This window comes from Salvelinus sp. IW2-2015, linkage group LG18 (assembly GCF_002910315.2).
Source record: "Salvelinus sp. IW2-2015 linkage group LG18, ASM291031v2, whole genome shotgun sequence".
NCBI classification, from domain to species: Eukaryota; Metazoa; Chordata; class Actinopteri; order Salmoniformes; family Salmonidae; genus Salvelinus; species Salvelinus sp. IW2-2015.
In genome coordinates this window covers 24,234,406-24,260,505 of record NC_036858.1, presented here as the reverse complement: position 1 = coordinate 24,260,505, position 26,100 = coordinate 24,234,406, and the positions used below count along the sequence as shown (strand labels likewise).

Here is a 26,100-nt window from a genome sequence, read left to right as displayed (position 1 = left end):
AGCCTAGTTGGTTAAGCCACAGAAAGTCAGCAACCTTCCCACTAGCCATAATTGGCTGAGATAATGAGTGGGCTGGACATGCCGAGAGATGAGTTTGGATTGGTCTGCCATGTAGCAGGCTCCTGTCTATTTGAGCTGGTCAGTCTGTGTTGGTAATCCTGTCGAACACGGCTTTTTTAATGTATCGTGTACACCTCTACTTTCTGGAGGATCGAGTTTTGATAAACAGTGGAATTAGAGTATGATAGCTAAAGAGATGGAGAAAACACCAGAAAACACCTGATTACATCTTCAAACTAAGGGAAACCATGGCATGTCACCCGTGACAGGGAGACGCATCCATCATGCATGATGATGGATATGGGCAAGATAGTCTAGCTAGCTACATTTTCAGATATTACACGTTTCTAATTTTGACAGAAAGTGGTTTCATTTCAAGCTAAAGTGTACTGTTAGCTTATGTTAGCTGGCTGGCTCGCTAGCTAACGTTACGTGTATGATATTATTCATATCTCAGAGCCATTTGCTTTGCTAGTTAGAGCTTAATGTTAACTAGCTAACATTGAACCTGGTTGGTTAGCTACCACTACCAGCAGATTCATTCAAGGCGTAGTAACGTCATGAGTTGGCACTATGTTCATTGTTGTTTAACTAGCTAACGTTAGCTGGCTGGCTCGCTAGCTAACATTACGTGACATGTATGATCTTACACATTGTTTACCTAGCTAGGTTCATTTTTTACCTAGCTAGCTAGTTACATTTCTTAAGTTAAAGAGTACTGTTAGCTAGCTAGCTGACGTTAGCTGGCTGGCTCCCTAGCTAACGTTACGTGTATGATATTATTCGTATCCCAGAGCCGTTTGCTTGGTTAGATAGAGCCTAATGTTAGCTGGCACGCTAGCGGAAGTTACGTGATGTGTATGACCTTACAAGTTGTTTACCTAGCTAGGTTCATTGTTTACCTAGCTAGCTAGCTACATGTCTTAACCTTTTCATGCGTGAGTTCCAAATATCTCTGACGGTCGCCCCAGCGTTCTCTCCATTCCAGAATGTGATTGTTACACAACAGTACATTTAATTCGCGCTGCCCTCAAACCAAGTAATTTATTCTGTTTATAGGCTGTTTCAACTTCAAATTTCAAATGATTTTCTAACAAGTTTGTATTGTCCAAGAACAGTTTGATTTGAGGAGTGTTCTGCCTCCTCATTCAACCACATAAATATAGTCATTTTTGCTTTTGCGGACAATTAATTCCCCAAACACTTCCCAATTGTTTGTGCAGTTCAAGTCTGCAGACATTTGCGCATCTCCCGTCAGAACAGGATCTGACGGGAGGTGTTAACATTTTCCATCTGTTGCCCGCATCGCAGTCATTGTTGTTTTAGTTACTAATAATAACTTTGGAAATGTGTGTTTCTATCAAAGTGTTCTATTGTGGCTTACTGTATGCATGGAGCATAATATATTTGTGTATATTCCTTATAACCGCGGACACGTGAGGTAACGTTACTCATTTCATAATCTTTATGGTGTTATATTCAATTGTGCTTATGTGCTACATTCTTCTATTAGCTCTGTAAAACAATGCTAATTGCATCAGAGAAGTATTAGCTTGTGTTGTATTTTGAAGCTAGCACTCCATCGCAGTGCTAGAGGTGTCACTGCAGACACCCTGGTTCGAAACCAGGCTGTATCACAACCGGCTGTGAGTCCCATAGGGCGACGCACAATTGGCCCAGTGTTGTCAGAGTTTGGCCGGTGTAGGCCGTCATTGTAAATAATAATTTGTTGTTAAATTACTTGCCAAGTTAAATAAATAAAAAATATGACCATGGTTTGTTTATTTGGTCTATTTAGCATAGCTCTGTTCTGCCCTGCCTTGCCCCCTTGTGGATCTCAAAAGTTAGTTTCTTACTGTTATAACTCAAATTTGTGATTTTGTCAATGCAATATACTATTTCTATAGCAGTGTTTATTATGTTACTTCTCTGTAATATTGTTTTATTGCTTTATCCTTATTGTATTCTAATTAATAATTCCTCTTTATTCTGTACTTTCAGAAACCACAAACAGTACTTGCCAATATCARAACTGGAGCTGGAGCTGGACATCTTTAGAGCTGAAGATTGAGGCCAGCTTTTGTATGCTAGTGTACACAACAGTTTTACTGGATGAAAACACAGCAAGAAAACACATAGGCCAATATGCAATAGTCGTCTATTGTTGGTGGTTGGTTAAACAACAACTTGTTTTACTAGATGGAAAAAAAACGGAATATGCATAACCCATATTTAATATTCATGCAGTGACTGAACAACAACTGCATTTCCACCCCCACCTCTAAAGTAACCTGTCAGGTCCGTCGGTCACTAATTGCTGCAGATGTGCTCAATAGTGCTTGAGCATATGATACTCCTCAAAGCATGGTGAAACACATAGAGGTGTATCACAAGCTAAACACATGTACTTTGTCAACCTCCTCTCCTTACTTCTCCTGGTGCCAGACAGGCAGACTTTGCAGTGCCTTCGTGTGTGAATACCTTGAGCAGCAGTTTGAGGGATTTTGCAGGGAAAATGCCATGCAGTGAGGCGTAGGGGATTGTCCGCAGCAGCTCTCATGAGGTTCTCTCTGTACTTTTGGTAGGTAATGACTTTACCTATGAGGGAGTGGGTAGGATGAGGGAGTGGGGAGGATGAGGGAGTGGGGAGGATGATGCGGCAGTGGGTAGGTGTGTGAGATATTGTCAGTATAATTGCATAATGGATTTGTATGTGAATTGTACATCCAATTACAAAAATACCTTGTTCAGTAATCATCTTACATGTTAGTTGGCGGTGAACTATGTGGCCGTTGAGGGCAGCATTGTCGATCAGATGGAAAAATATCTTGTTATACCACTTGGTTGTTTTCCTAGTTTTCCTAGTGTTTTCCTAAAGCTGTTTATCATGTCCGCCTTATCCACTGCCCCCATTTTGAGGTTATAGTCAAGCACACAGTCTGGTTTGATTTTTCTCTCTCCTGTCAGGTGGTCCACCTTCCCTGTGGCTGACATAGTTGCTGTATGGACAGTGGAGAGGACATGGACGTCTCGTTTGTCATGCCACTTTACTGCCAGCTGTTGACCGTTCTCCTTGAACTCCACCTCCCCTCTCTGCATTTTGGATGTCAGTGGTGGACCCTGTGTAAACTATAATGTCCTGAACAAATCCTGTCTTCATGTCGCACATGACAAAGAACTTGTGCCTTTTGGAGGGAATATATTGATGGAATGCCAGCCGCCTATCTTTCCATAACATCAGGGACTCATCAATGCATAGGTCCTTGTATGGCACAGAGACCAGACCAAATGCTGATGTCAGGCTGATAAGAACATTTCTTATTTTATATAACAGGTAATTTAGGATGGCAGTAGCATTGTTGACGAAATGCAGGCATCGCAGCAGAACTAGGAAGCAGTCTTGGGAAACGAGGGTGGCAAAGAAGGGAGTTGCAAACATAGGATCTGTGCTCCAGTATTCTCTTAAGGAGTTCTTCTTTACTATCCCCGTGAGATGGACTGTCAGCAGGAAGGTATACATTTCACTAATTATGGTTGTCACCCATTTAGCGAGTTTTGCCCCCACTCCTGGCTCTCTCTTCTCCTGTAGCTTCAAGGCATAGCGATTGGTCTCCTCTACTATGTCTCCCACCAGCTCCTCGGTCAAAAACAACTTGAAGCCCTCTGCCTCAGTTGGAAATGGCAAGGGGCGTTGCACTCCAGACTGGGACTCATCAAAGCAAACAGCAGGGCCAGGAGGGGTGAAATGGCTGGCAGCCTTCCGGCTACCACAGAACTCCTTTACTTCATCCACTGTCGGTCTGCCTCCATCAGCATCTTCAAAGGGACCTGGGACTTCGTCAGTGGACAAGGGTCCTCAGATTCAGGGTTCTCAATGGCTACGAGGTTGAGGGGCAGCTCCTCACTGTCACTCTCAGAATCTGATTCCTGTCTTTCATACTAGAATTTTAAAATAATCTCCAGAATTTCCACATTTGTGAGTTGTCTCCTTTTGAAAGACATTGCTAATGCAACAGCTTATCTCAATAGCTACATACATAAACAACAAAACTGAATGGCTCAGAGTGGGAGTGAGAGGTTACGTGATTGACTGCCAGCACYCGCTACTTGTGTCAATAAATCACTATCAGAAAATGTTTTGTGTGGTAATTATTTATATATTTACTGTTTTATTCACATTTTCAATTACCGGTGACAATCATGCATTCTGATTCTTGCATAGATTGTAATGGGCACATATTATTTGTGTAAAATACTTTTTTTAAGGTTGTACTGATTATGATGAGCTAAGCTAATTCCAGCTGTGTGTGGAGGCATGTTTGTTGACATACAATGAATTCTGGGTTTCACGTAATCGTTTTGTTGGACCAAAAATGGTTTCTGTGAGGGAAAAAAACTACCTATCATCGGATTACTTTCGATTTCTAGAGTGTTTTACTTAATTATTTCGATCAATGGTGAGCTCACCCATGATGTGATTCATTTTAAATAGTCATTTCTATTAGCTAATTCATATTGTAGTTTGTCAGCGAGAGTTATACAAATATGACCACTTGTTTTACATCAATCTTTCCTCAGTTAGCGCTAGGACAAATGTAGCCTACATTTTTCCGGTTTGGATGATTGTGTTATGCTGTAGATATTTCTGTGAATTTCTGAACATTGCATCCAAAAATAAACTGCTCACATTCTGGACATAACTTTGTAAGGACTGTGTTTGTGCAAAAAWTTTCTGAAAAAAGTGTGGCCAGCTCAAATGCTGATTGTTGCATCAATCGAAACTGGCCATTCTATATAACACCGGTGTGATCGTACGCTACAGGGATCACTGTAGAATGATCACACCTGTGTGATGGTACATGTGAAAGGTTTAACAAAAGACTCCACTATACTAGTAACCATTTTGGGTGAGTTTGTAAATTCAGTCTGAGTATGCCAGAGTGTCAAATAACTGATGAATTTACAAACGCAAAACAGCCATTGAATATAGCTGGTGTCAGTAAACGTCGGCAAAAAAAGCGTAATGAAATTGTTGCCAGCAGAGCTGGTTAGGCTGTTTTCATGTTATCCAGAGGTAAACAAATCATCAGCCAAAGCGTCAAGTGTGCACTCTGAACGCGCTGAGAGCGAAATGAGATGGGTGGGGCTGTAACGGTTTTCCTCCTCCTCTTCATCCGAAGAGGAGGAGTAGTGATTGAACCAAGGCGCAGCGTAGTGAAATGACATGATGAATTTATTGAACACGACGAAAAAACAAACTAAACTTGAATAAACTAACAAAAACAAATAAACGATGCAGACAGACCTGAACGACGAACTTACATATAACGTGAAGAACGAAACGAACAGGAACAGACTACATAAAATGAACAAACCGCAAACAGTCCCGTATGGTGCAAACATATACACAGACACAGGAGACAACCACCCACAACGAACACAGTGAAACAACCTACCTAAATATGACTCTTAATTAGAGGAACGCAAAACACCTGCCTCTAATTAAGAGCCATACCAGGCAACCCTAAACCAACATAGAAACACACAACATAGAATGCCCACCCAAACTCACGTCCTGACCAACTAACACATACAACAAACTAACCGAAATAGGTCAGGAACGTGACAGGGGCTAAAACTTAAGAGGGTGTGAATGATGCGGAATGGGTGTAGACAAAGAAGAGCTCTTCACTAGGTACCAAAACATTCAAAGGCCATTTCCTCAAAAGTGAGTTTACAAGTTTGTCAACTTTCAAAGCAGAATTACTTTCCCATTGTTCCTTAATAACCTCTTGGAAATAGGGGGCGCTGTTTTCACTTTGGGAAAAAATCGTGCCCAAATTAAACGGCCTCATACTCTGTTCTAGATCATACAATATGCATATTATTATTACTATTGGATAGAAAACACTCTGAAGTTTCTAAAACTGTTTGAATTATATCTGTGAGTAAAACAGAACTCATTTGGCAGCAAACTTCCAAACAGGAAGTGAAAATTCTGAAAATGGGGCTCTGTGTCAGGGCTTGCCTATTCAATTGCCTTATATTTATGGATCTGTATGCACTTCATACGCCTTCCACTAGATGTCAACAGGCAGTAGAATGTTGAATGGGGTGTCTAGCTTGATGTGAGACCGAATGAGAGCTTTTGGAGTGACAGGTCCGCCCTTTTGGCAGTATTCAGCTGCGCACAAGGGAACACGACATTGTCTTCTGAAATGCATTAGGTATACACGACGAAATGCTCCGTCTCTGACTTTATTGGATACATATGAGAAAAACATCATAAAGATGGATTTTCAACCGAGTTTGACCAGTTTATTCGACGTTTATTGTGACTTTTGGAATTTTCCGTTCCATGCGCCAAGAGTTGATGGACATGTGCCCTCCACAATGCTAGCCAAAGTTGCTAATTCGACAGAAGAAATGGACATTCTAAAACAAAACAACGATTTATTGTGGAAATAGGACTCCTTGCACTACATTCTGATGGAAGATCATCAAAGGTAAGAGAATATTTATGATGTTATTTCGTATTTTTGTGGTATATGTTGGCTCCAACATGGCGGAGAATTGCTGGGCGCTGTCTCACAATATTGCATGCTGTACTTTGTACTAAAGTWATTTTTTTAAATCTAACAGTTTATGATGAGTTTTTTGGTTAGATTACGTGACTGTCCAAAATTTCTCCGGACAATTTGGTGCATTATGGCGCCGTATTCACAATGTAAAACCAGGATTTGTAGCTATAAATATGCACATTTTCGAACAAAACATAAATGTATTGTATAACATGATGTTATAAGACTGTCATCTGATGAAGTTGTTCAAAGGTTAGTGATTAATTTTATCTCTATTTGTGGGTTTTGTGAAAGCTACCTTTGCGGTGGAAACATGGCGTTGTGTGTTTGGCTATTGTGGTGAGCTACCATAAATATATATTGTGTTTTCGCTGTAAAACATTTTAAAAATCGGAAATGTTGGCTGGATTCACAAGATGTTTATCTTTCATTTGCTGTATTGGACTTGTGATTTCATGAAATTATATTATATGATATCCCTGTGGCGCTAGGCTAGGCTATGCTAGTCAGCTTTTTTGATAAGGATGATCCCGGATCCGGGATGGGGGGTCCGTAGAGGTTTTAAAAATGCAGTGTATGATATACCGTTTTGTAGCCCTGAGTCTCTACTTTTATCCAATGTAAAAAACACAATTTCAAATATTGCTACATAAGAACGATTTGAGCCAGTTGGTCACAAATTGTAAAGTACCTTCATTAGATACATTTCGATTTCAAAATGTTAAGTCCTACAAACATGCTTAGTACTGTTAAAAAGTTTAAAAAACGTGGGATTCGGATACAGGTGCACAATAACAATGTGAATATTTTGTATAGTCCTCTAAAAGAACCGATCTCAGTCCTCTCAAGTGAACTGAGGTAAAATAACAATTTTAAAAAGGCAAAATAACTCGGTTCTCTTTGTATTCACACTACCCTTGCCTTTGAATGAGGACTCAGTTCACTTCACCTTTAAGGTTGGAGTCCTCTTTGCAGTCACATTGCTATGTTTAGAAAGGAACCAAGATCTTTCTCCAACATTCACTCAATTCCCTCTGGGTTTTTACGAAGTGCAGGACAAGCCATTGCATCAGAACATGTTATTGGACAGCTATATATACAAGTCGGAAGTTTACATACACTTAGGTTGGAGTCATTAAAACTTGTTTTTCAACCACTCCACACATTTCTTGTTAACAAACTATAGTTTTGGCAAGTCGGTTAGGTCATCTACTTTTTGCATGACACAAGTCATTTTTCCAACAATTGTTTACAGACAGATTATTTAACTTATAATTCACTGTATCACAATTCCAGTGGGTCAGAAGTTTACATACACTAAATTGACTGTGCCGTTAAACAGCTTGGAAAATTCCAGAAAATGGAAAATCAAAAAAGATCAGCCAAGACCTCAGAAAATAAATTGTAGACCTCCATAAATCTGGTTCATCCTTGAACCAATTTCCAAATGCCTGAAGGTACCACATTCATCTGTACAAACAACAGTACGCAAGTATAAACACCATGGGACCACGCAGCCATCATACCGCTCAGGAAGGAGACACTTTCTGTCTCCTAGAAATGAACATACTTTGGTGTGAAAAGTGCAAATCAATCCCAGAACAACAGCAAAGGACCCTGTGAAGATGCTGGAGGAAACAGGTACAAAAGTATCTATATCCACAGTAAAACTAGTCCTATATCGACATAACCTGCAAGGCCGCTCAGCAAGGAAGAAGCCACTGCTCCTAAACCGTCATAAAAAAGACAGACTACGGTTTGCAACTGCATCGTACTTTTTGGAGAAATGTCCTCTGGTCTGATGAAACAAAAATAGAACTGTTTGGCCATAATGACCATCATTATGTTTGTATGGAAAAGGGGGAGGCTTGCAAGCTGAAGAACACTATCCCAACCGTGAAGCACGGGGGTGGCAGCTTCATGTTGTGGGGGTGGGACTGGTGCACTTCACAAAATAGATGGTATCATGAGGAAAGGCAAATGATGTGGCTATATTGAAGCAACATCTCAAGACATCAGTCAGGAAGTTAAAGCTTGGTCGCAATTGGTCTTCCAAATGGACAATGACCTCAAGCAGACTTCCAAAGTTGTGGCAAAATGGCTTAAGGACAACAAAGTTAAGGTATTGGAGTGGCCATCACAAAGCCCTGACCTCAATCCCATAGAAAATGTGTGGGAAGAACTGAAAAGGCGTGTGCGAGCAAGAAGGCCTACAAACCTGACTCAGTTACACCAGCTCTGTCAGGAGGAATGGGCCAAAATTCACCCAACTTATTATGGGAAGCTTGTGAAAGGCTACCCGAAACGTTTGACCCAAGATAAACCATTTAAAGGCAATGCTACCAAATACTAATTGAGTGTATGTAAACCTCTGGGAATGACCCACTGGGAATGTGATGAAAGAAATCAAAGCTGAAATAAATCAATCATTCTCTCTACTATTTTTCTGACATTTCACATTCTTAAAATAAAGTGGTGATCCTTACTGACCTAAGACAGGGAATTTTTACTAGGATTAAATGTCAGTGAAAAACTGAGTTTAAATGTTTTTGGCTAAGCTGTATGTGAACTTCCGACTGGATAAGCGTGTCTGCTAAATGACTCAACTGTAAATGTACTTACATTTTGGAAGCTAATAGACTGCATTTTGTTAAGATGAGACAATAAATGTAATCAGAATATACCATTAACATGTAAATATTATTGGTAACAGAATAAATACCAGAAMAATAACTGAAGATTAAATAATGCTGTAATTTAAAATTGTACACCCAATGTAGGCTACTGCCCCTTTAACCCAAAAGAGTCTAAGCCCTGTCTAACCCGGGCCGGGGGTGGGGTGGGGGGTGTTCTACTAAGCAATGTGGAATTGTTTTAAAGAGGTCATACCAAGGATCATTTAGCTATTTGATTTAGAATTTTAAGACACCTTGAAGTATCAAAAAAAAAATATATGTATATAATTTGAAGGGGGGGAAAAAATATTGGCCTTTCTGCTATTAGCCCATACAAACGCATTGAATAACAGATTCAGTACATGGAACAGATAGTCCCAAAAACATAAGTTTTTTCTGAAGTGTCTGTCCTTTCTCTGAGTGATATAAGAAAGAGCAGGAAACATTATATATGTATTTTTTTATATGTATTTAACCCCTTACTTTTGGCACTAAACTGTCTCCATATACAGTATACTTCTATAAAGTTTTTTCAACTGGTACCGGGGGACCTTCAGACGAGTCTTGAGGGCTGTGGGAGTCAAAACATGCATGTGTTCGTGAGTCTCACCTTTCCATTAATGGGTCATATTAGTGTGCAGCCCAAACTGTTCGACACTACAGACAAAAGTTGGCAGATCGGCTGGACTGACTTCAGACGAGTCTAGTGTGTCGTGCGAGAATAATGACAAGCAAACCTGGGGAGCTTTGTGTTTACATTACCCTAAAAACGGGAACCGGACTGAGGAATTCAAGCGAACTGAACTCAGACCACCTCTCGAGAACGTCTCAGTTCGGGGATAATTTAAAAAATATTTTATAGATTTTTCTTACCCCTTTTTCGTGATATCCAATTGGCAGTTAGTCTTGTCCCATCGCTGCAACTCCCGTACGGACTCGGGAGAGGCGGAGGTCGCACTGCTTCTGGCGGAGGCGGAGGTCGCACTGCTTCTTTAAACACTGCTCGCTTAACCCAGAAGCCAGCCGCACCAATGTGTAAGAGGAAACACTGTCCAACTGGCGACCGACGTCAGCGTGCATGCGCCTGGCCTGCAACAAGTAGTCCCTAGAGCTTGTTTGGACAAGGACATCCCGGCTGGCCAAACCCTCCCCTAACCCGGACGATGCTGGTCCAATTGTGCACTGCTTCATGGGTCTCCCGGTCGCGGCCGGCTGCAACACAGCCTGGGATCCTACCCGGGTCTGTAGTTACGCCTCTAGTACTGCGATGCAGTGCCTTTGACTGCTGTGCCACTTCTGACGCCTAATTTATTAATCTGTCAGTAAATTTAGGCTAATGTTCCTCAAACTTTACAGTGCTAGGCGACCTCGGCTCCACTCTGCAGGGMCATCCACCATACTACACAGCCTACTCTGATTGTAAATTGGTACCATTAACTCAATATTAAGAGGCGATAAATACATTATATACTCACAGAAACCTGTGACTGTCTGTAACTACAACAACATTAGAACAACATGCTTTGAAAACTCTATTTTTCCTACAATAGCATTTTGAGCAACGGTCATATGCTTGTGTTTCTTAGAATGCATCTCTCCATCCTCCGTGCACACAGTGGGTAGAGGGTGTAAGAGTCAGCAGCCTACAGCGAAACCGGGACAGGCAGATACCTTCATAGCAGGAATCAACATAGTGCATAGGTTACTATTGTCCAAATAATGGTTTTAGAACAATCTACTGGAACGTTGTGTAGCAAAATTACAGACATAAGCTAAATGCTTACAGTCTACAAGAAGATCAATTTCCTTACCTTACTCCTGTCTGTAGGAGATCTACAGACGCATCAGCCTGGTCTGTATGTTTTTCTCTGTAGGAGCTGCTCCTGTGGTTATAATGTGCTCTCTCTGCTGTCAGCAACACACCCCTCTGCCAGTACTCTGATGTGGAGCAGCTATTTACATGCTGGGGAGCTGAGCACTGCTTTTTCCCATCTAAATCTGCAGCCCCGTCCAAACCATCCAACGCCCACACCATACACAAACAAACAATGGTCAAGATCACCCACCCGCTATAGCCAAAATCTACTTCATTCGATTGGAAACTCCCCAAGGCTGAGGAGCTTCCATCTCCTAAGTTAAAAGGCCCAATGGAGCTGTTTTTATATCAAATCATTTCTGGGTGATATAGAAGTACCTTACTGTAATAGATTTCCATTTAAAATGGCTTTTTAGCAAAACTATTTCTCAAGTAAAAATGTTGCTACGACTGTCTGGGAGTGGGGAAAGCTGAAAACTAGCTGTTATTGGCAGAGTGGTTTGGGACTCTCTTTTGTTACTGGTCTGTTAACCAATTTACCGCATGGTGATGTCACCATAGAAAGCCGAAACTCCAGCTCATGCAAACCTTTCTGAATGGAAGGTCCTGTGTAGATAATATTTCCAACCAGCAACTATCAGGAAATGGCACTGATCAAAATTCACACTTTTACACTGTTGTACAATTAAGTGATAATGCCCGAGAAGCTGGTTTTTGTTTGCTATATCGAGGGCCGGCAAACCGTGCAAATATATCAAACAAACACTGGCTTCTCGGGCATTATCAATTTTATACAACAGGTTACCAACATATTCAAATAATGATCGACATATTTTCATTAAATTTAATTTTGATTAATTTATTCGTACTATTTCATCATTCCACAATATATAGTCCCAACACATCTAGTGTTGCTAGTCGTTCGTTCGTTCTTTTTGTTCTGTATCTATAAAWGCGACCCAGTCGTTCCTTCTAAATGTTCCATTCCCATACTGACTGGCAACGTTCTTATCCCTTGCTTGCTAGCTAGCTAACTACGGCTAATTTACAGTCACGTCAAAAAGTGCAGCCAGAATAACAGCTAAGTTGCTACATTTACATTTGTTAAAGCTGTTTTCTAGTTACGATTTATTTAGATACATCCATAACAATGAGCTTATGATGCGCGACTTTGCCTGCCAGAATAAAATATGCTCTCTTATCAGGACACTGTTCAGACAAAAGATAGACAATCCATGACATTCATTTGAGCTAATTTTAATAAATGAAACCATACATTTTGTTTTCCACCACAGCTGACATAGCTATAGATACTTATTGTATGTCACATTTATCTGTACATTCCCCTGGATTGTGCATTGGTTTAAATATATGTTAGAGTCTGTGTTACTACTTTTGCTGCCTTGCTTCAGCCTTTTGGGTGTTGATGGTGCTGCAGAATTCGCTTTGTTTTCTGCCAGGATGTTGCTCCAGCGTTAACTGTCTGTTAGTGACAGATGCCCATAGCTATGGAGCGAACCTTCGCACTGATGCCCACTCACTGACAATCTCCCTCGCTTCTAAACCAGCATTGGCCAGTTTCTGGATTGTCGTGGTCCTGATGCTGTGATTTGTGTATGTAGTTGTTCCCGCTGCCCTGATCTTCTACCCAGATCTTGGGTAGAAGTGCTGCCAGATAGTTCACGCCCATCGGCTCTGATGTGTACCAGATRGAGTCCCCGATTCTCTCCTTGGGTGGAGATAAAATGCAAGGGTGTTCTCCAGGCATTRCGATAGATATTTCTCCAGTGACATCACTGGGCATAGTGGGTTCCCTGGCTGCTCGAACATGAATCCCCTATTTGACTCTCTGCCACTCTCCCTTGGGTCCAGATGATTCTTTGTGGCCTCGTTATATGTGAGAGTGGTGTATCTGAGAGAATGCGTTGTTATAATATTGTTTTCCAGTAGCCTAATTACGCGTGCAACTTAGAAATAACACAAACAGGCTATGAACAACATACCTTAGACCGTTCTCGTCTGTTTTTACGAGGAATGAGTTGGGCTTTAGTTGTCTGTTCCCCTCTTTTCCTCTTCGACCCAGATGTAACTGGAGGTCGAACCACACTTTCTGGACCAGAACCCTTGGTGTACTGAGATTCAGAGCCTGGGAGTTTTGGAGCTGGGCCATGTCGTTATCGGTGATGGGAGGGTGGCTGTTTGTGATATCTTTTCCTTGCCGCCTTAGCTGTTTGATGTTGCCTAGAAATACATGATTTTTCAATGTCCTTTAAAAGGCACCAGCTGTGACCGATAGGTGGGTCATTTAGCCTTTTCTCAATAGGGGGTGCTGTTTACACTTTGAAGATATTTCGTTCCCAGATTAAAAACTTCTTGTCACTACAGGGGGTGCTATTTCAACTTCGACATTTTGCGTCTCCAAATTAAACTGCCTTGTACTCAATTCTTGCTCGTACAATATGCATATTATTATTACTATTGGATAGAAAACAATCTCTCGTTTCTAAAACCGTTTGAATTATGTCTGTGGGTGAACCAGAACTCTTTCTACAGCGAAAATCATGACAGGACATGCGAAGGTCAGAAAAATAGTCTCTGTTCTCAGATCAGTTTAAAGCTCTGTGTGTGCCCTATGGATCGAATGAAACTGGCACGCTTCCCTGGATGTCGTAACCATGAGAGTGGAATGGAGTCTTACGTATTTCTCAGAGTTTATAAAAAGGCAATGGAGTGACTGTACGTTCTTTTGGACGCTCGCCAAGGCGCAAGAGAGGACATGAAATGGCATGTTGAATAGCTCTTGTTATCGGGCTAAGATATATCCGTCTGTGATTTAATTCGATATAGGTGTTAGAAACATCATAACGAAGTTATTTGAAACCGATTTATATCAGTTTATGCGAGTATATTGCTATTTTCGGAATTTTCGTAGTATTGCGTTTGAGGATTTGGACATGTGTGTGCCACGTAGCTAATGTTAGCTGCTAGTTCCGAAGTTGAAGTGGACGTTTTAACAAAAGCAACGATTCTTTTGGACAAAAGGACACTTGCCCAAGATTCTGATGGAAGCTCGTCCAAAAGTAAGAGCTATTTATGATTTTATTCCGTATTTTGTGGAAAAATGTAAACGCATTTTTCGGCCATTATTGCGGCACTAGTCTGGCTGTAACGCACACTGTATGTCTAGTAACGTTAATTTTAAAAATCTAAATCAGCGGTTGCATTAATACCAATGCATCTTTCATTAGCTGTCCAACCTGTATTTTTTAGTCAATCTAATCGATAAATAATCGTAAACTTAGGTGCCCTTCCAAGATGGCGCCGGCCAGAATGCATGCCATGTTTTGACTGATTACATAGCATAACCACCATTTGTGATGCTAAATATGCACATTTTCGAACAAACTCTATATGCATTGTGTAATATGATGTTACAGGACTGTCATCTGAAGAATTCTGAGAAGGTTAGTGAAAAAATTAATATATTTTGGTGGTGATAACGTTATCGCGCTTTTGCCTTGAATCAATGCTGGGGTGATGTTAGCTCATGTGGTATGCTAATATAACGATATATTGTGTTTTCGCTGTAAAACACTTAGAAATCTGAAATATTGTCTGGATTCACAAGATGTTGGGCTTTCATTTGCTGTACGCTGTGTATTTTTCAGAAATGTTTTAAGATGAGTAATTAGGTAATACACGTTGCTTCTTGTAGTTATTCTATTCGTTTGGGTGAGTTTTGTGATAGTGGCTGCAATGGTAAACTGTGATTTATACCTGAAATATGCAACTTTTTTAAAAAAATATGCTATACCATAAATATGTTATCAGACTGTCATCTGATGAAGTTGTTTCTTGGTTAGTGGCTATATATATCTTTATTTGGTCGAAATTGTGATAGCTACCTATGCAGGAAAAAATGTTGGAAAAAAAAGTTGTGTCTTTTGCTATCGTGGTTAGCTAATAGATTTACATATTGTGTCTTCCCTGTAAACATTTTAAAAATCAGAAATGATGGCTGGATTCACAAGATGTGTATTTTCATCTGTGTTGGCTTGTTTGATTTAATGATATTTAGATGCTAGTATTTACTTGTGACGCTATGCTAGGCTATGCTAGTCAGCTTTTTTACTGTGGGGGGTGCTCCCGGATCCGGGATTGGGACCAATTAGAAGTTAAAAGCCGGTTGAGCTCACCCAGGAGTACCAGGWAGCTACTTATGCTGTACTGCTCCCCCTTTGCAATTCGTACATTTCCATAAAACTGTCAGAGAAGGATGTTAAACTCTTCCTTAGTGACAGTTTTGAAGTCAACAACTTTTTTCTTCTCTGCTAGGCAGCTCTTGAAGCAACGCACAGCCCAGTTTGTATTCTTAACTGTGTTTTTTTCGTTGCAGCTTTTCTCTGTCATTCAATGCGATATCCTCTAAATCTGCATGCCTGCGTATTATTGCCATCTCTTTTTCCTGTTCATCCATAGTCAGGCCGCCGAAAAGATCAAAATAAATGTTCCACTCATCCATTTTAGTTTTCGCAACAAAGTATCGATTTAGCCAGTCAACTGAAAAGTTGTGGTATGTTGCTATGACAACCAGATAAATTTGCTGTCAGTGTCTTTCAGACACATTCACTTTATATGGGACGGTGGAGATCACAATTCAATATTGAAAAGGTCGGAGAGACAGGCAGCAAGCTTTATACAAATATCTGCTGTTGAAAACCAAATGCTAGTCTAAAAGAAATGGGAGATAATGTCTAGATGCTTTTTATAGTGGAGAATCAAGTTTATACATTTCCTGGCAGGGTTGATGAGACAGTGGATTGCGCAGTGAGATGGAACAGAGTAAATAGGCATTTCAACGTTATAGATTTAGCCGGTGGTAACTTGTGAAATAGACACCGCCTGGAATATGTTTTTAACCAATCAACATTCACGATTAGACCCACCCGTTGTATAATATGATATATAAAACAGGAAAAACAGAATTCTGACTGCACTGGCCCTTTTAATACTCTATAATTTGAAACCAAGTGTTCGCAAAAAGCCCTGAATCACTTGCAGTCGCCAAATATAATTAATGTTGTTTTATATGTTTTGGAGCTGTGATGTCATGTAAACAGTTTTGAATATGGAGYGGAAAAGAAAAGGATTTCCATGTAGCTCTGTTTGTGGTGTGTATTTATTTATGTTTTTTAACTAGGCAAGTCAATTAAGAACAAACTTCTCTAGGATAGGGGGCAGCATTTTCACTTTGGATGAATAGCGTTCCCAGAGTGAACTGCCTCCTACTCTGTCCCAGATGCTAATATATGCATATTATTATTACTATTGGATATAAAACACTCTGAAGTTTCTAAAACTGTTTGAATGATGTCTGTGAGTATAACAGAACTCATATGACAGGCAAAAACCTGAGAAGAAATCCAAACAGGAAGTGAGAATTCTGAGGCTGGTCGATTTTCAACTCATCGCCTATTCAAATCCCAGTATGATATGGATCTGTTTGTACTTCCTACGCCTTCCACTATGTCAACAGTTTGTAGAACGTTGACTGAAGCCRCTACTGTGATGTGGGGCCGGATGGGAGGTGTTTGAGTCAGTGGTCTGGCAGAGTGCCAGTTCCCGGTCACGCGCATTCCACATGATATCGCCTTGCGTTCCATTACTTCTGTAGACACAAAGGAATTCTCCGGTTGGAACGTTATTGAATATTTATGATAACAACATCCTGAAGATTAATTCTCTACTAAGTTTGACAAGTTTATTCGACCTGTAATATAACTTTTTGAAGTTTTCGTCCAATGTTCGCCTGGACCTGCGCGAGCGTTTGGACATGTGTACTAAACATGCTTGCAAAAGTAGCTACTTGGACATAATTAATGGATATTATCGAACAAAACAGCAATTTATTTTGGAACTAGGATTCCTGGGAGTGCATTCTGATGAAGATCATCAAATGTAAGGGAATATTGATGATGTAATTTCGTATTTCTGTTGACTCCAACATGGCGGAGAAATGTTGTTTATATCTGAGCGCCGTCTCAGATTATTGCATGGTTTGCTTTTTCCGTAAAGTTTTTTTGAAATCTGACACAGCGGTTGCATTAAGAACAAGTGTATCTTTAATTCTATGTAAAACATGTATCTTTCATCAAAGTTTATGATGAGTATTTCTGTTATTTGATGTGGCTCTCTGCAATATCTCCGGATATTTTGGAGGCATTTCTGAACATGGCGCCAATGTAAACTGAGATTTGTTGATAATAAATTAGCATTACGAAAACATACATATTGTGTAACATATGTCCTATGAGTGCATCTGATGAAATCATCAAAGGTTATGGATAATTTTATCTATATTCTGCTTTTGTGACTCCTAACTTTGGCTGGGAAAATGGCTGTGTTTTTCTGTGGCTATGTACTGACCTAACATAATCGTTTGTGTGCTTCCGCCGTAAATCCTTTTTGAAATCAGACATGTTGCTGGATTCACAACTGTGAAGGTTTAATTTGGTGTCTTTCATGTGTGATTTCATGAAGAATGATTTATAGAATTTATTTGAATTTGCGCGCTGCATTTTACTGGTTTTGGCCAAGTGGACGTTAGCGTCCCAAATCCCAGAGAAGTTAAGAACAAACTCTTATTACAATAACCAAAGGCCTCCTGCGGGACGGGGTCTGGATTTTTTTGTCCTTAAAATAACATCAAATAGGCCTCCCGGTGCGCAGTGGCTAGGGCACTGCATCCAGTGCTAGCTGCGCCACCAGAGTCTCTGGTTCGCGCCCAGGCTCTGTCGCAGCCGGCCGCGACCGGGAGTCCGTGGGCGACGCACAATGGCATAGCGTCGTCCAGTTAGGAGGGTTTGGCCGGTAGGGATATCCTTGTCTCATCGCCTCCAGCGACTCCTTGCGCCGGGCGCAGTGCGCGCTAACCAAGGGGGCCAGTACACGGTGTTTCCTCCGACACATTGGTGTGGCTGGCTTCCGGTTGGAGGCGCGCTGTGTTAAGAAGCAGTGCGCTTGGTTGGGTGTGCTTCGGAGGACGCATGGCTTTCGACCTTCGTCTCTCCCGAGCCCGTACGGGAGTTGTAGCGATGAGACAAATAGTAATTACTAGCGATTGGATACCACGAAAATTGGGAGGAAATGGGATAAAAAATAAATAAATAAATAAATAAATAAATAATATAACATCAAATTGATCATAATATATGTAGACATTGTTAATGTTGTAAATGACTATTGTAGCTGGAAAGCCAGATTTTTAATGCAACATCTGCGCAGGTGTACAGAGGCCATTATCAGCAACCATCACTCTCTGTGTTCCACTGGCACATTGTGTTAGCTAATCCAAGTTTATCATTTCAAAAGGCTAATTGATCATTAGAAAACCCTTTGCAATGATGTAGCACAGCTGAAAACTGTTGTTCTGATTAAAGAAGCAATAAAACTGGCCTTCTTAGACTAGTTGAGCATCAGCATTTGTGGGTTCGATTACAGGCTCATAATGGCCAGAAACAAAGACCTTTCTTCTGAAACTCATCAATATATTCTTGTTCTGAGAGATGAAGGCATTCCATGCGAGAAATTGCCAAGATACTGAAGATCTCATGCAACGCTGTTACTACTCCCTTCACAAAACAGCGCAAACTGCCCTAACCAGAATAGAAAGAAATGGGAACTCCGGTGCACAACTGAGCAAGAGGACAAGTACATTAGAGTGTCTAGAAACAGACGCCTCACAAGTCCTCAACTGGCAGCTTCATTAAATAGTACACGCAAAACACCAGTCTCAACATTATACTGTAAGAGGTGACTCCGGGATGCTGGCCTTCTAGGCAGAGTTGCAAAGAAAAAGCCATGTCTCAGACTGGCCAATAAAAAGAAAAGATTAAGATGGGTAAAAGAACACAGACACTGGACAGAGGAAGATTGTAAAGAAAAGTGTTACGGACAGACGAATCTAAGTTTGAGGTGTTCGGATCACAAAGAAGAACATTCGTAAGACGCAGAAAAAATGAAAAGATGCTGGAGGAGTGCTTGACGCCATCTGTCAAGAGTGGTGGAAGCAATATGATGGTCTGGGGGTGCTTTGGTGGTGGCAAAGTGGGATATTTGTACAGGGTAAAAGGGATCTTGAAGAAGGAAGGCTATCACTCCATTTTGCAACGCCATGCCAAACCTTTGGTCGGCACTTAATTGGAGCCAATTTCCTCCTACAACAGGACAATGACCCAAAGCACAGCTCCAAACTATGCAATAACTATTTAGGGACGAAGCAGTCAGCTGGTATTCTGTCTATAATGGAGTGGCCAGCACAGTCACCGGATCTCAACCCTATTGAGCTGTTGTGGGAGCAGCTTGACCGTAAGCCAATCCAACTTGTGGGAGGTGCTTCAGGAAGCATGGGATGAAATCTCTTCAGATTACCTCAACAAATTGACACCTAGAATGCCAAAGGCCTACAACACAACACTACATGAGAAACCTAAGACACCAACATAGCATGGTAGCAACACAACATGACAACAACATAGTAGCAACACAACATGGCAGCAGCAAACATGGTAGCAAACATGGTAGCGGAACAAAACATGGTACAAGCATTATTGGGCACAGACAACAGCACCAAGGGCAAGAAGGTAGAGACAACAATACACCACGCAAAGCAGCCACAACTGTCAGTAAGAGTTTACATGATTGAGTCTTTGAATGAAGAGATTGAGATAAAACTGTCCAGTTTGAGTGATTGTTGCTGCTCTTTCCAGTCACTAGCTGCAGCGAACTGAAAAGAGGAGCGACCCAGGGATGTGTGTGATTTGGGGACCTTTAACAGAATGTGACTGGCAGGTGTTGTATGTGGAGGATGAGGGCTGCAGTAGAAATCTCAGATAGGGGGGAGTGAGGCCTAAGAGGGTTTTATAAAGATGACCAGTTTACCGGGGGGGGGGGGGCGTGTGAAAGCTACGCTAAGGCAAACATGGCAACCCGACTTTCCATGAGGGGTCAAATGTGGGACTCATAATCAATGCCAACAACGGTTAAAAGTTACACCTCTCTTTCACTCCCACAATACCGTGTTAATAAACCTCATGCAGAGGTCTTGCATGAAAGGGAAACTTATTCTCCTGTTCCATAAAGCAGTAATTTTATTACTTTTTTATAAGTGCTCTCATTTCATCTTTCGAGACTATTTTCACTATTCTTTCACCTTGAACCGTTTTGGAAATGCCATATGGTTGTCTTTGGAGTGAAAATGGATTAAGATGTGTTTTAACTTCAAGTTCTTGCACCCTTAGATAGGAAACTTGGACTCCCATCCATACCATTACAATTTCTAACAAATTATTTCTTCCTCTCTCCCTCTCATCATTCCCCTCTTCTCACCTCTCCCTGCCTTTTCCTATTTTTCTCCCTGTCTCCATTCCCCTCTTCTCCCTCCCCTCTCCATCTCTCCTCCAGGGGTAGGAGGGGACCCTGGCAGGCCACTGTGTCGGAAGGCCAAGGAACTGAGGAAGGAGCACCGGCCGAAGAAGAAGCAGAAGAGACATCAGGTGGGGGGGTGGTAGCTTCTGCAACCTCTAACCCCGCCACGCCCGTCCAGCTAAGCCAACCCAAAGCCCTGGAGAAGTTCCTCAACGAATCCTTCCCCGATAGTCCCCTGCTCCATTTCGAGGTAAGAGAGCGAGAGTCTGAGGGAACTATATAAGTGTAAGTAATACAGTGATGGCTCCACTTAGCCTTCCAATGGATTTAGGTGAGTACTGCTTTACGGCTATCCACTTCCAAAGGATCAACCTTCAGACCCAGCCAGAGAGCTTGCTTCCCTGAACCAGTGACTTCAACATGCGTGCCTGTGGGGAGGATGGTGCAGCTGGAGTGGAAAATGATGTGCTTCACATCACAAACTCAACCAAATGACAGCGTGACAGCACATATTGGGTCAGGTTAGCCCAACTAATCACATTAAAACCATTGCGCAGAGCTCAGCATTATTTATAAGAGATGGAAATGAACTTTTGACTCGGGGTTCTACTGCAGGCAGGTTACGTCCTAAATGGCACTCTATTCCATTTTTAGTGCACTACTTTTGACCAAGGCCCTGGGAAATAAAAATAAACGTCCCTTTCCAGTATAAAATATTGAACCATCTTCACTTTTGCTGAGGTTGGTAGATTCTAGAGTGATGTCAGTTTTGGTTAAAGGCCCTTTATCTACTTCCCCAGAGTCCGATGAACTCATGGATACCATTTTTATGTCTAGTATGAAGGAAGTTAGAGGTAGTTTCGTGAATCAATGCTAACTAGCGTTACCCATGGACTTCCAGTCATTGTGCTAACACTTGAGCAGGGGCCTGTTCGGGATGATATAACATCACAGATAGTTCAGAATCCAATAGAAGTATATTGTGTAGAACAGATAGTACTTCGTGTCATGTAGAATAGAGAATTGTGTCAGTCTGCGCTATTTATGCTTTATGCTTTATTTATCTCTATTGACAACTTTTACAGTGTTAGTTTCATCAGCTGTTATAGAATTGTATAATACAAAGGAAAAAGGCTAGTTTGACTGCACTGCCTCTTTTAAAGAATCCTGTAAGAGTCTGATGACTTCCACAGGCTTCAAGCTTTCTTTTAAGAGGCATTTTCTCAGCTACTGTTGAAGTCGGGAAGTTTACATACATTTAGGTTGGAGTCATTAAAACTAGTTTTTCAACCACTCCACACATTTCTTGTTAACAAACTATAGTTTTGGCAAGTCGGTTAGGACATCTACTTTGTGCATGACACAAGTCATTTTTCCAACAATTGTTTACAGACAGGTTATTTCACTTATAATTCACTGTATCACAATTCCAGTGGGTCAGAAGTTTACATACACTAAGTTGACTGTGCCTTTAAGCAGCTTGGAAAATTCCACAAAATGATGTCATGGCTTTACAAGCTTCTGATAGGCTAATTGACATCATTTGAGTCAATTGCAGGTGTACCTGTGGATGTATTTCAAGCCCTACCTTCAAAGTCAGTGCCTCTTTGCTTGACATCATGGGAAAATCTAAAGAAATCAGCTTCTAAAGAAGTCCTCAGAAAGACTTCTAAAGAAGTCCTCAGAAAGAAATTGTAGACCTACACAAGTCTGGTTCATCCTTAGGAATAATTTCCAATCGCCTGAAGGTACCACGTTCATCTGTACAAACAATAGTACGCAAGTATAAACACCATGGGACCACGCAACAGTCATACCGCTCAGGAAGGAGACGCGTTCTGTCTCCTAGAGATGAACATACTTTGGTGCGAAAAGTGCAAATCAATCCCAGAACAACAGCAAAGGACCTTGTGAAGATGCTGGAAGAAACAGGTACAAAAGTGTCTATATCCACAGCAAACCCGAGTCCTACATCGACATAACCTGAAAGGCCGCTCAGCAAGGAAGAAGCCACTGCTCCAAAACCGCCATAAAAAGCCAGACTACGGTTTGCAACTGCATATGGGGACAAAGATGTACTTTTTTTTTTAGAAATGTCCTCTGGCCTGATGAAGCAAAAATAGAACTGTTTGGACATAATGACCATCATTATGTTTGGAGGAAAAAGGGGGAGGCTTGCAACCCGAAGAACACTATCCCAACCCTGAAGCACAGGGGTGGCAGCATCATGTTGTGGGGGTGCTTTGCAGCAGGAGGGACCGGTGCACTTCACAAAATACATGGAATCATGAGGAAAGGCAAATGATGTGGATATATTGAAGCAACATCTCAAGACATCAGTCAGGAAGTTAAAGCTTGGTTGCAAATGGGTCTTCCAAATGGACAATGACCCCAAGCATACTTCCAAAGTTGTTGCAAAATGGCTTAAGGACAACAAAGTCAAGGTATTGGAGTGGCCATCGCAAAGCCCTGACCTCAATCCTATAGAAAATGTGTGGGCAGATCTGAAAAGGTGTGTGCGAGCAAGGAGGCCTACAAATCTGACTCAGTTACACCAGATCTGTCAGGAGGAATGAACCAAAATTCACCCAACTTATTGTGGGGAGCTTGTGGAAGGCTACCCGAAACGTTTGACCCAAGTTAAACAATTTAAAGGCAACGCTACCAAATACTAATTGAGTGTATGTAAACTTCTGACCCACTGGGAATGTGATGAAAGAAACAAAGCTGAAATAAATCATTCTCTCTACTATTATTTCACATTCTTAAAATACAGTGGTGATCCTAACTGACCTAAGACAGGGAATTTTTACGAGGATTAAATGTCAGGAATTGTGAAAAACTGAGTTTAAATGTATTTGGCTAAGGTGTATGTAAACTTCCGACTTCAACTGTATGTAGAAATCCAGGTAATTCCAAAGGGTTCACAGACCTTTTCTTGACACTGTATGCTATGGTCATTATTTGAACTGGCTAGCCTGCTAACTTACCGTTAGCTAGCTAACAAGCTAGAAACGAACCAAAACATTGTTTATAAAGTTGCTTTTAGTTGCCTGGTTTGCTAGATTGACATGTACTAAATGGGTTTATTGGTGTTAAAATACCCCAGTTATGCTACGTTGGAAAACCAGGCTGCTGATGTCATCCAGCCTGTAGTTTTTGTGTTAATACTTTTTCATTACGACAACGACAAGTTGATGCCGGACGACAATAGAATATCTGTGATGTACCTGCGACAACTGTATACAGATATGTTGATAGACGTAGTATAAACCTACCTTTTAGTCCTTAAATCTTTGTTTGTTTAGTACACTTCCGTACTCACTCTGTTTACATGGCCTCATGTGAATCCTTAAAGAGATGGGTGGGGCTAAGGTTTAAGAGGGTGTGAACTATGCTGAATGGGTGTAGACAAAGAAAAGCTCTCCAGTAGGTTTACCAAAAGGTTCATTTTCTGAAAAGTGGGGTTACAAGTTTGGCAACTTTCAAAGCAGAAATACTTTCTAATTGTTCCTCAACTCGAGTGTATGATATACCGTTTTCTAGCTCTGGTTCTCTACTTTTGTCCAATGTAAAAAAACAAACACACAATTTCAAATTTTGCTACATAAGATCGAGACGGTCGGTCACATATTTCAGCAATTACCAAGAAAGGCTAAAGCCTACTGTACCCAATAAATGACAGCAGTAGTTTAATGATATAACAGGTCTACTTATAACCCATTGTAAACTAAATACAGAGCTCGACATTAAAAAGACAGATCAAATTTAGCCTACAAATATCTCAACAGAATGAAACAAAACTCCTTTTGCATATTTAAAGAACTGGTTTAGATTAATATTAATAAATAGGCCTGCAATAAGAGTGATGGTGATATAAATAATAATAATAAAACAAATGATTATTAATATGAAAAATAAATAAAATAAGTTCCAYAATTGCATTCTACCTGAATAGCAAGTTACACAGTAGCCTGCATTTGTCCGCGCCAACGTTCTTCTCATCTTTGTCCACTACAATATTAAAGCTTGTCCATACGAAGGACATTCTCCTTGTAGGCTTTTCACTTTAGGCATACTCTCCAACTTTCGWTTTACTTCAATGAAAAAAGGCCCCCAACTTTGCAAACAACAGTAGCCAAACCTTCACTCTCGCTCTCCTCAGCAGCAGGCGCATGCAGGTAAGGAAGCTCGCGAGGAGTGAGAGAATGGTGCTGAAATCGGGATGTATGATATGCAACCCCGGACAATTTGGCCGGCTACAATTCTATCGGCTTTTAATGTATTTTATTGGCCAAAAGCCGGCAATTACGGCTAACATAAACCGTGTCATACACATACGTGCACGCGCGCACACACATTACACACTCAAACGCAGAGGTTATCTTTGTGTAAAGTGATCACTTTGTTTTTCTGGAAAGCAACCTAGGTAAAGTCTTTAAATGCTGTTTCTATTCAATTTGATGACTAAAAACACTTGTGGTATTTATTTACCCTATTTGTTCCATGGAGATGGACACAAACATACCCTCCTTTATTCACTTCACTGCTTGGGTGTGGCTGTGGTTGAGGTAATAGAAAACAGAATTTTAAATAACTTGGATGACTCCCAGCCACAGTATTGCTTCTGCATGCTGTTTATTGTCTTGATCATTCAGTCACAGACCTTTTTTAAGAGATATAATAGAAAAGGCACACTTGGGTGTATCCTTTCCCCACACACATGTGGAAAATAGAACTATAGAATGCTTATTTCCTCTCAAAAACAATTTGATACAACCTGTCTTACATGTTCTCAAGGGGCTCTCTCAAGTTGGACAAGAGCCGAGATGGTTTCAAGCTTTTCCATTCCTCCTGATTGGCATGCTTGAATAGGAGAAATGTAAGTCAGACAGATTTGCAGTAGTTGGCTGGCACCCATAAGTGGTAGACATAGCTTATAGAGGAAGAGGTATTATCCTCCTTTCTCTTTCATAATCTTTTTTCTCTTTTCCCCTGCTTTGATATGTACCCTCCTTTGTGTGGATTTCTCTCCACTTATCATTCTGTGTCCTATTTAAATGCCACTGTCTTCATTTAGTCTTAACCCTTCTTTGCCTGTCACTCTTTTGAAGGTGAGGCTAGTGCGCTCCAACCCCCCCCCCCCCCCCCCCCCAATTCACAGTTCAAAGCCTCTTTTGAAGCCCCCTACCAGGTGTACAAACTCTACCAGATGGCCATTCACCACGACCCTCCAGACAAGCCCACCGAGAGCCAGGTCAGTGGTCACTGCTGCTGAAGGGGCACAGGGAAGGGAGGGAGGGGTGGAGGGAGGGGTGGAGAGGGTAAAGAGGTGTTTCTGATATCAAAACACAGTGAACAGTGTTGAGACTAAATTCAGTTGGCTTTATTATAAAACGTCCACACAATGTGGAAATGTGTCTTTGGCTTCATTGATATAAAAACAAACCACATAACCTCCTCAGGTGCACCTCGTCAACATGGGGTAAACATCTTGAACCACCAGATGTAGTCGTTGTCTGGAGCTTGCTAAATAGTATAA

At 41.1% G+C, this 26,100-nt stretch overlaps 1 protein-coding gene and 1 pseudogene across 2 annotated transcripts in view; one reads left to right on the top strand and one right to left on the bottom strand.

The window, feature by feature from the left end:
- LOC111978625 (gamma-crystallin S-1-like) overlaps positions 1-11,208 on the bottom strand; it is a 28,924-nt gene extending 17,716 nt beyond the window's left edge. The window contains exon 1 of one of the 2 annotated variants that reach the window (XM_024008800.2): positions 11,128-11,208. The gene's annotated coding sequence lies outside the window, so the exon portion shown is untranslated. The remainder of the gene's footprint in view (positions 1-11,127) is intronic. The other variant, XM_024008799.2, reaches the window with a different exon arrangement.
- Positions 1-26,100, top strand: part of LOC139029197 (arginyl-tRNA--protein transferase 1-like) — a 196,177-nt pseudogene that overhangs the window by 9,992 nt on the left and 160,085 nt on the right.